The following is an 8,920-nucleotide window of genomic DNA, read 5'->3' as shown; positions in this document are numbered from 1 at the left end:
TTGTTCTAACTTGAAATTCACTGCTGAGAGTCCTGGCTCCAGTGGCTTGGTCAGATATTTCAGCACGTTGTTTATTCCTGTTTTCCATTCGTACACTTTAATTATATTCCCCCAATTCTGTAGTGTTCCAGAGAGTGCAAATCAGTAGCTCCAGCTCTCCAGCTTGACTTCCTATGAAAGATATCTGGTAAACGGGATCAACTTCGTCATCCTTCACCGCAATGTCCATTTCAGTAGCATGGAGACCAGAAACAGGGAACCGAGCTATATTTACGTTAAAATTACAGTATTTACAATTATTGTTACATTGGCTGTATTACACACCAGATAGGCATACGACCTTCATGAAAGGATGGAAGAGGGAGTATTTTGATACTAGTGAAGAGGTCTTCATAAGCCTAGTGATATAATTACTATTATGGCAAAAACCTTGGTAACAGATACTGACAAATTGGTTTAAAAAGATACTTGAGCAAAAACGTTTTAAGTCTTAGGTTCACTATCATCAATATTGCTAGCAACATTACTAATAAATCTGACAATTAATAAAGTGATTATTATTATAATCAAAAGGAAGCGCTAGACCTTAATGAAATGAAGAAAACCTCGTTTGTGCTTCCTAGTAACAGCGTTGTTTCCTTCCCCTATCTCCTTCCTCCAACCAGAAAAAAAAAAAACCGTTTGTGTGTAGTGTTGGCGGCGACAAACAACAGTAGTTCCCAGAATTGCTGCGTCTGAGAAGAGCTTCCCAGAACTGTGAATATGGCATGCATAACATTAAATATTTCCTCTTATTGAAAAAAATGAACACCATTACGAAAACAGCAATTACTTTTTTTTTTAACAAAAGGATTCTTCTGCCTAAATCTGGTTGGGTTTAGCTTAATATCGCGATTTGTTTATTTACATATTTACTTTGATAATTCCACAATAACGCGAAAATATTTAATCGTAAAACCAGTATTAACAAGGAATAGGTTCCAGTATCCTTGCGCTGTCGTGTCGCATCCCAGCTAAAGACTATATAGTATGGCGCAATAGGCTCTAAATCCTTGTTAATGGTGGTTTTACAATCTTACGCATGCTTTTTTGTTAGTTTATTTTACGCAGGGTACGTGAGCGAGGTGCTTGTTGGTGCTGGTTAACGCAAGCTGCTGCTGCTGTTGCTGTTGCCTCTGGCCGGCTCCTCACGATCAATAACTGTGGCTGATTTCCCCTCTCCTTCCCTTCGTCCAAGGACATACTGCTGGCAGCCCAGACGATGTCCGCATCATATGATTTAATCATAAAAAGGGAAAAAAATAAGATAAATTCGCTGAGAACATAAATATTTTCTGGTGGGCGCCTTATGCTCGGCTGACGCACTGAAAATTCCGAATTCCAAGTTCACCCCTCAAGTTTCCCGCCAGTGGTTACTAATTACTGCCAGGATATATATTTTTATTACGGCCATTACGGATATCCATATATACATTTCTTTAGAGCATCGTTTTTTCAGTAACTGATGCATATGATTAGCTTTCCCCATAAAATGGTTTCGATATAGTTAGGGGAGAGTGAAGAACATTGCACATCCGGCAACTCTTAATTTCTCCCCTCGAAACGAAATTGTGGCCGAGGCAGTTGTGGCCGAGGCCTGGACGCCGCCTCAACTGTAGGGGACGCTCCTCTGGTCGATGAGACGCTGAACACGCCACCCACTTCATCTCCACACCTCACACTCCACGCCCACACACTCAAGGGTGAGCCTCACACTCGAGGGATAGCTAGCAGCCTCTATCATCATCTGGGGAAAATGCCAGTGTTCTTTTGTTGCTACGTGTCAAGTGTCGTGCTTGTCAACACCAGCCTCACCGCCTCCCAATTTGTGTTAAAAGCATCAATCTGTTTCTATCTCGTTCGTGGGAGTGTCCGTAAATTGTGTCCGAATATCTCTTAGGTATAGAAAGTACTATCAACGTCTAAAACAAAAGCTATAAGGAGAGTATACGATTTGTTGCTTATGATTTAAAAATAAGTACAGCCTATGAAGAGCCTGATTGTCCATTCAGATAGAGCCTCTCAGACCTGTCCTGAGTGTTGCTGCCTCCAGACTGTCCTGAGTGTTGCTGCCTCCAGACTGTCCTGAGCGTTGCTGCCTCCAGACTGTCCTGAGCGTTGCTGCCTCCAGACTGTCCTGAGTGTTGCTGCCTCCAGACTGTCCTGAGTGTTGCTGCCTCCAGACTGTCCTGAGTGTTGCTGCCTCCAGACTGTCCTGAGTGTTGCTGCCTCCAGACTGTCCTGAGCGTTGCTGCCTCCAGACTGTCCTGAGTGTTGCTGCCTCCAGACTGTCCTGAGTGTTGCTGCCTCCAGACTGTCCTGAGCGTTGCTGCCTCCAGACTGTCCCGAGTGTTGCTGCCTCCAGACTGTCCCGAGTGTTGCTGCCTCCAGACTGTCCCGAGTGTTGCTGCCTCCAGACTGTCCCGAGTGTTGCTGCCTCCAGACTGTCCTGAGTGTTGCTGCCTCCAGACTGTCCTGAGTGTTGCTGCCTCCAGACTGTCCTGAGTGTTGCTGCCTCCAGACTGTCCTGAGTGTTGCTGCCTCCAGACTGTCCTGAGTGTTGCTGCCTCCAGACTGTCCTGAGTGTTGCTGCCTCCAGACTGGCCTGAGTGTTGCTGCCTCCAGACTGTCCTGAGTGTTGCTGCCTCCAGACTGTCCTGAGCGTTGCTGCCTCCAGACTGTCCTGAGCGTTGCTGCCTCCAGACTGTCCTGAGTGTTGCTGCCTCCAGACTGTCCTGAGTGTTGCTGCCTCCAGACTGTCCTGAGTGTTGCTGCCTCCAGACTGTCCTGAGTGTTGCTGCCTCCAGACTGTCCTGAGTGTTGCTGCCTCCAGACTGTCCAAGGAATCATTACATTCATAGTGAATCGCTAAACCCCTGTGGGTCATACAGTGCCTGGGGAATGGGCGGCAATAATCATCAATGTATCAAGAGGGACATAAGTTATGTTACATTGCTAGAGAAAAAAAATATTAGTGTTCCAATACAACAAAAACAAAATAATTAATCACATGGAGTCGAGAGAGGAAGGAATATTACGGTGTGTATACTTAATAAAGTTCAACAGTCTACTATTGTGTGCTGGTGAAGGGCTCACGAGCTCGGCCATCGGAGTTATCCTCTTCCTCGGTTCAAACCCCCATCACCTCCCATTCCCCAGACGCTGTATAACCCCTGCGGGTTTAGCGCTTCCAATGACTATTATAACTCTCTCCATATACAGTTAATTCAACACAGTGAAGAGCGATTCTCTTAACACAAATACCCAGAATCAAACATATCGAGGAACCGCTGCAAGGACACAGTGCTATGATTTTCATTCGGTTTAAAAACGTCTGGCATTACCAACTTGGCCTATACTAGAGGGAAAATTAATAGAAGCACTAAGGAACAGTAAACACAAGAATACAGAGTGCAATAACCATTATAAATACCCCAAAAGAGTAGTAATATTGAGGAGTAGCGTGGCTGAGGGCGGCTGTTGTGTACACACTGCCTCTTGTTTACTTATACTCTCGTAACTTCCGTTTTCTTTCCGAATTTGGGTCACGCTGAGGATTTTAAATGTATATATTTTTTTTTGTAAATACTGTCAACTGGCTGAGGCTGATGAAATATGAGCACGCACAGATATACATTAATGTTAAACGAGAAAAACCTGTAGTAGTGTGTGGTGAGTTTAAGCAAAGTAGGACTAGTAATTGTGTGTATACAGGTATAGGTACACATAATTACATAAACTATCACACAGCAGCATATGTGTACATTACCGCCTGGGTCACAGCTAATTTAATGGCAAGAGTCAAATATAAATTATAATGCAATCCTAGTTTCTGAATATTTTTAAAATTAATTTTCTTACTCCATATATAACCAATCTTTTGAGTGGTCGGTTTGTTAGCTGAAGGTGTTTGGTAAAGTAGTTATTGTGGGGGAATATTTTGACATTTCTTGGTTACTGTATTCACGGGGAAGCTCTAAACCCATAGAGGGGTCATACAGCGCTTGGAGAATAAGAGGCACTCCAGTATGATCCGAGGCAAGAAATTGGGTAGCTCCTTGGATCCAGAGCTCTTCAGCATCAAGGCGCCCCCTCCTTCCTTCCTTTAAAGTGTCAGCTGTATGGACAGATTAATACTCTAAAAAATAAGACTTTCTAAATTAAAATTATACAAACTAAGGAACATTTGGAAAAAACATTTTATGATTATCTAGGCTAAGATTATTCATTATTATTATTATTATTATTATTATGAAGAAAGTTAAGACACATGTGCAACATCTGGTTATCTTTATTGAAGACGTTTCACCATCCAGTGGCTTTATGAATACAGATTCTAGGACATAATTAGAAGACAGTAGAACTATATACAAAAGATAAGGTAAACAGTGTTTCAGCCTTGGAGGTGGTGTTCAGAGTACCGTAGTGGTAGAGATTCTGTCGGTATTTTATATCTTTCTTGCACGATTATTATTATTATGGGAAAAGCGCTAAACTCGTTGGGTTTATACAGTATTTGAGAAATGAGAGGTAATCAACTTTCACTCGATGATGAGGATTGCTTTAACTCCTTGGATCAAGAGCCCCTCACTAGTATCAAGATACCCTGCCCCTCCTTGAAAGACCTTGTTCAACAAAGTGAGCATTTTAACCTGACTAAGATCAATTAAAGTGGAACCAAATAGTCTAATATATATATATATATATATATATATATATATATATATATATAGGATGGGGTCCACCTCTGGTGTAAATTGTGGGACCCATAGCCTCTGAGAAGTGGATATATATATATATATATATATATATATATATATATATATATATATATATATATATATATATATAATTATATATATTCTTCTTTCAACAAACCGACCGTATCCCACCGAAGCAGGGTGGCCCAAAAGGAAAAACTAAAGTTGCTCTTTTTAAATTTAGTAATGTATACAGGAGAAGGGGTTACTAGCCCCTTACTCCCGGCATGTTAGTCGCCTCTTACGACACCCATGGCTACGGAGGAAGAATTCTGTTACACTTCCTCATGCAGATTATATATATATATATATATATATATATATATATATATATATATATATGCTGGTATACTCCTTTAGGGTATCAATGACCCAGCTATCATGCATGTGAAGAGATTTAGAAACGATCTGGTACACTTTAATGACATTTACTCCATAATATTATTCTTACTTATTCTAAACACCCTGCCCGTCTCCCACAGAAATGGGGTGACCTAAAAAAAAAAAACTCCACCGTCATTCATATAGTATATCCCTTATAGGTGATCGAAACATTAGATGTATATAGTGATTCCAGGTACTGGGTCCCACTAGTTAACTGGATGATACAGTGGTGTGTATGGGGGAGAACACTTCCTGGGAGTGTACACGACAGTTCTGTGTTTGTTGATGAGATCAGTGAGGAGGCTGTGTGCCACTGAAAACTTTAAACAGCGTAATTTTTTCAAAGAACGTGGCAAGGTAAATAACGCACTGCGTCTGTCAACGGTAGAGCGTTCGGCTTGCAACACTAATAAGAAAAGGGTCAATTCCTATTTAGGCAGAAATTGGTATATAACTAAGTTACGTTGTTGTTGTAGGTCGCACCCTAAGGAAAAGGATCGTCGTTTATCAGTGGAAATAAACCACACGGCTTGACTTTCTTGAGGTAATCAGGTCTGATCTAAAAGTGGAGTAGCAGCTACAGTTCCATGGTTATCCTTGGCTAATAACCCGCCGGTTGGTAAATTAATTAAATTTCAAGCCTATCTACTATACGAGGGTCATTAGGGATACGTCACCTATACACCACTACTCAAGATTAGTTTAATCACTACTGTAGGAATTAAAGAGTAAACTCTCAGTGTACATACACATACGTATACTTCTAGACTTCTAGCATATATCCTGTGATCACTCTGGGGTATTCAAGATAAACGTCTGCTTAGCGCCTACTCCTGGTCAGAGGCTGCATCTCCAAGTTCCTGTCAAGCTGCCACATGTCAGGATTCAAGGATGCCATCTTCGTGAAATACTCCTGGCAGAAATTAACGAGGCTAACAGCCCTTTTAAAGTATAAGTGGCAGAGACTAATAGTTAAACCTAGGAGCGCTGCTATATTACCTCTGGAAGAGACTAACGAGGCTAGTAGCCCTTCTAAAACGCCCCTGGCCGAAATTAACAAGGCTAACAACACTTCTATAGTATCACTGGCAGAGATTAACGAGGCTAACATTTCTATAGCATCACTGGCAGAAATTAACGAGGCTAACACTTCTATAGTATCACTGGCGAAATTAACGAGGCTAACAACACTACCGCACCAAAATCATCGTACATTTCCATTTTATATTCAAACTATCCTGCAAAGGAAGAAGAGGAGGGAGGCAAGCTTTGATGTTAGTGAAGGGCTCCTGATCCAAGCAATCTGAGCTACTCACTCATCCTCTCATAGCTAAATCTGAATACTTATCACTTCACAGCTAATATTTGAACTCCATGGGTTGACCCTTTTCACACAAATGTAATAATAATAATTATGTGTTCATCTGGTGCAGTAGAGAAACATAAGTTTGGTCACAATGGGACTAACAGAAATGGAATCTATAAAGGTGTGTTTGCCTCAATTTTTGGAGAACTGAACACCTTGTACACGTGGATTACAAAAGACAGGACATCATGAATATTGTGGTGTCTGTAACTAGGGATTAACCTTCCTCCCCCCCAACAAAGCGAGGAGAGAAAGATATTTTATAACGACGAATGAACTCCTCAGAGGCATCGACAAAACCAACAGAGACAAGGCCTTGGAAAGGACAAGGCTAAACTTGATGGGACTGGTGGAAAGGAAGATAGGTGATATGATAACGCACAAAATACTGAGAAGAACTGACGGTGGACATGAACAGATTGTTTGAGAGACGGGAAATAAAAACACGAGAGCACAGCTGGACGTTAAAAACAGATATAAATCATAGAGATGTTAGGAAGCATTTCTCCAGTCTTAGCGTAGTCAGGAACTGAAACAACCTGGACAGTGGAGCGATACAGGCAGGATCTTGCATGAGCTTTAGGAAGAGGTACGATAAGGCTCTCGAAGCCAGGAGAGTGAAGTAGTGGCCAGCGAAGAGGCGGGGCCAGGAGCTGAGAGCAGACCCTAGCAACCACATTATAGGTGAGCACGCCCCCCCCCTCCCATACACACAATGCCAAAAAACAAAGATCAGTGTGCTACCCAGAATATATCATCCATCGCTATGGATAAGTTGGCTGATGTAATCCAGTGTATGACCCTCACGGGTTTAGCGCCTGCCAGCTAATATAATAATCTTAATATGCAGTGTAAACTATTGTAAAGTAAAAGGACACAAGTGCAACTAATGTGACATTTATTGTGGCAACGTTTCGCTCTCCAGGAGCTTTATCAAGCTTGATAAAGCTCCTGGAGAGCGAAACGTTGCCACAATAAATGTCACATTAGTTGCACTTGTGTCCTTTTACTTTACATATTGTCGGTAATTCTACCAACTTTATTACAGTGTAAACTATTACAAGTTTGCTTGCAGTAATATTGTTCATGCTCGACCGTCTTTCCCCGAAGTATGGTGACAAGAAAACACTGAAATACATATACCATAATTGGCCAGTATTCTGTAATGTAATCAGTCCATCGACCAAGGTTGATGGACTGATTACATCATCATTTCGCTACTACACCGGCTGCCTCTACTTGACTGAAGAAGCCTACTGTGTAGGCGAAACGTTTCAACAATAAAGATAAACAACTGTTGCACATGTGTCTTAATCATCAACTTGTCGGTCTCATACCATTTTCAACATTTTGTAATGTTGAAAAATATGGTTGTGTAGTGGTGTTAAGAGAATCATTTGAGCCGCCAGCTGGTATAAACGTAGGTGGCGCCAACCAGGGTAAACACACCAGACAGCCAATATGAACGGAGAGTCTGCTGGATTTAGGGAGAAAAACAGACGCCTGCAGTATAACCTTTTATCATGACACAGTCTCGCCCTGTGTATCCTTTAAAAGAAGCTCTAGAGCGAAATACTTTCACGATAAATCCTTGTACTGCACATGTATCTCCTCTTTCAATACTCTCGGCAGAACGTCTTTGTATTCCTGGATTTACAGACAGCTCTCCCGGACCTCCCTGGTGTGTTTTTTTTTTTTATCCAAATTCGATACGAGCGCAGTTTGTGAGGTAACCCACGCTATACGAGAGTTGCATTGTGGGGACAGAAGCTAAATATGCTTCCCTGTTACTGCACCCTGCGCAGGAGGGTGTTTCTGGATGACCTAGCCTAGAGCTAGGCGTGATCTGGCTGGCTGGAGTAACCCAGGGGTGACCAGGCTTAGTAAGGCGACACGGTGGCGGTATTATATATGTACCTATTTTATTTGCCTCCCTCTCTCTCTCTCTCTCTCTCTCTCTCTCTCTCTCTCTCTCTCTCTCTCTCTCTCTCTCTCTCTCTCTCCCTGCCTTTTTACAATGGCTCAATAAATCTTAATTTCAAAATCTATCAATACTGCAATTACAGCACCAAGCTAGCAGGTTGTAACGGTACAATGATAAACTTTACAACCTACAGGAAACTCATTAAAGGAAATGTTTCGCAGCGAGTGGCTTTATAAGCCCTAAAAACATGGGAGACGCTGTGCAGCAAGCATAGTGAGTTTTAGAACTCACTTGCCATGGGTTCAAACCCTACGCGTTCCCTGATCTGACATACCAGGCAGGTCTTGTTCAACTCCAGCCCGTTTGACATTGGTCTTACCTATATTATTCAGCCTGACGCACCTCCTGCCTCACCTCATCCGCGTTACTGGCTCCCTGCACTCTCCA

The 8,920-nt window shown here is 42.2% G+C and overlaps 1 long non-coding RNA gene across 1 annotated transcript in view; it reads left to right on the top strand.

Annotated features, from left to right (window-relative positions):
* Positions 1-1,619: 1,619 nt before the first annotated feature.
* LOC128698898 (uncharacterized) overlaps positions 1,620-8,920 on the top strand; it is a 21,467-nt gene continuing 14,166 nt past the window's right edge. The window contains exon 1 of the long non-coding RNA XR_011393523.1: positions 1,620-1,742. This is a non-coding gene — a long non-coding RNA (uncharacterized lncRNA). The remainder of the gene's footprint in view (positions 1,743-8,920) is intronic.

Source organism: Cherax quadricarinatus, chromosome 55, assembly GCF_038502225.1.
Source record: "Cherax quadricarinatus isolate ZL_2023a chromosome 55, ASM3850222v1, whole genome shotgun sequence".
NCBI lineage: Eukaryota > Metazoa > Arthropoda > Malacostraca > Decapoda > Parastacidae > Cherax > Cherax quadricarinatus.
This window is presented reverse-complemented; position numbering and strand designations above follow the sequence as displayed.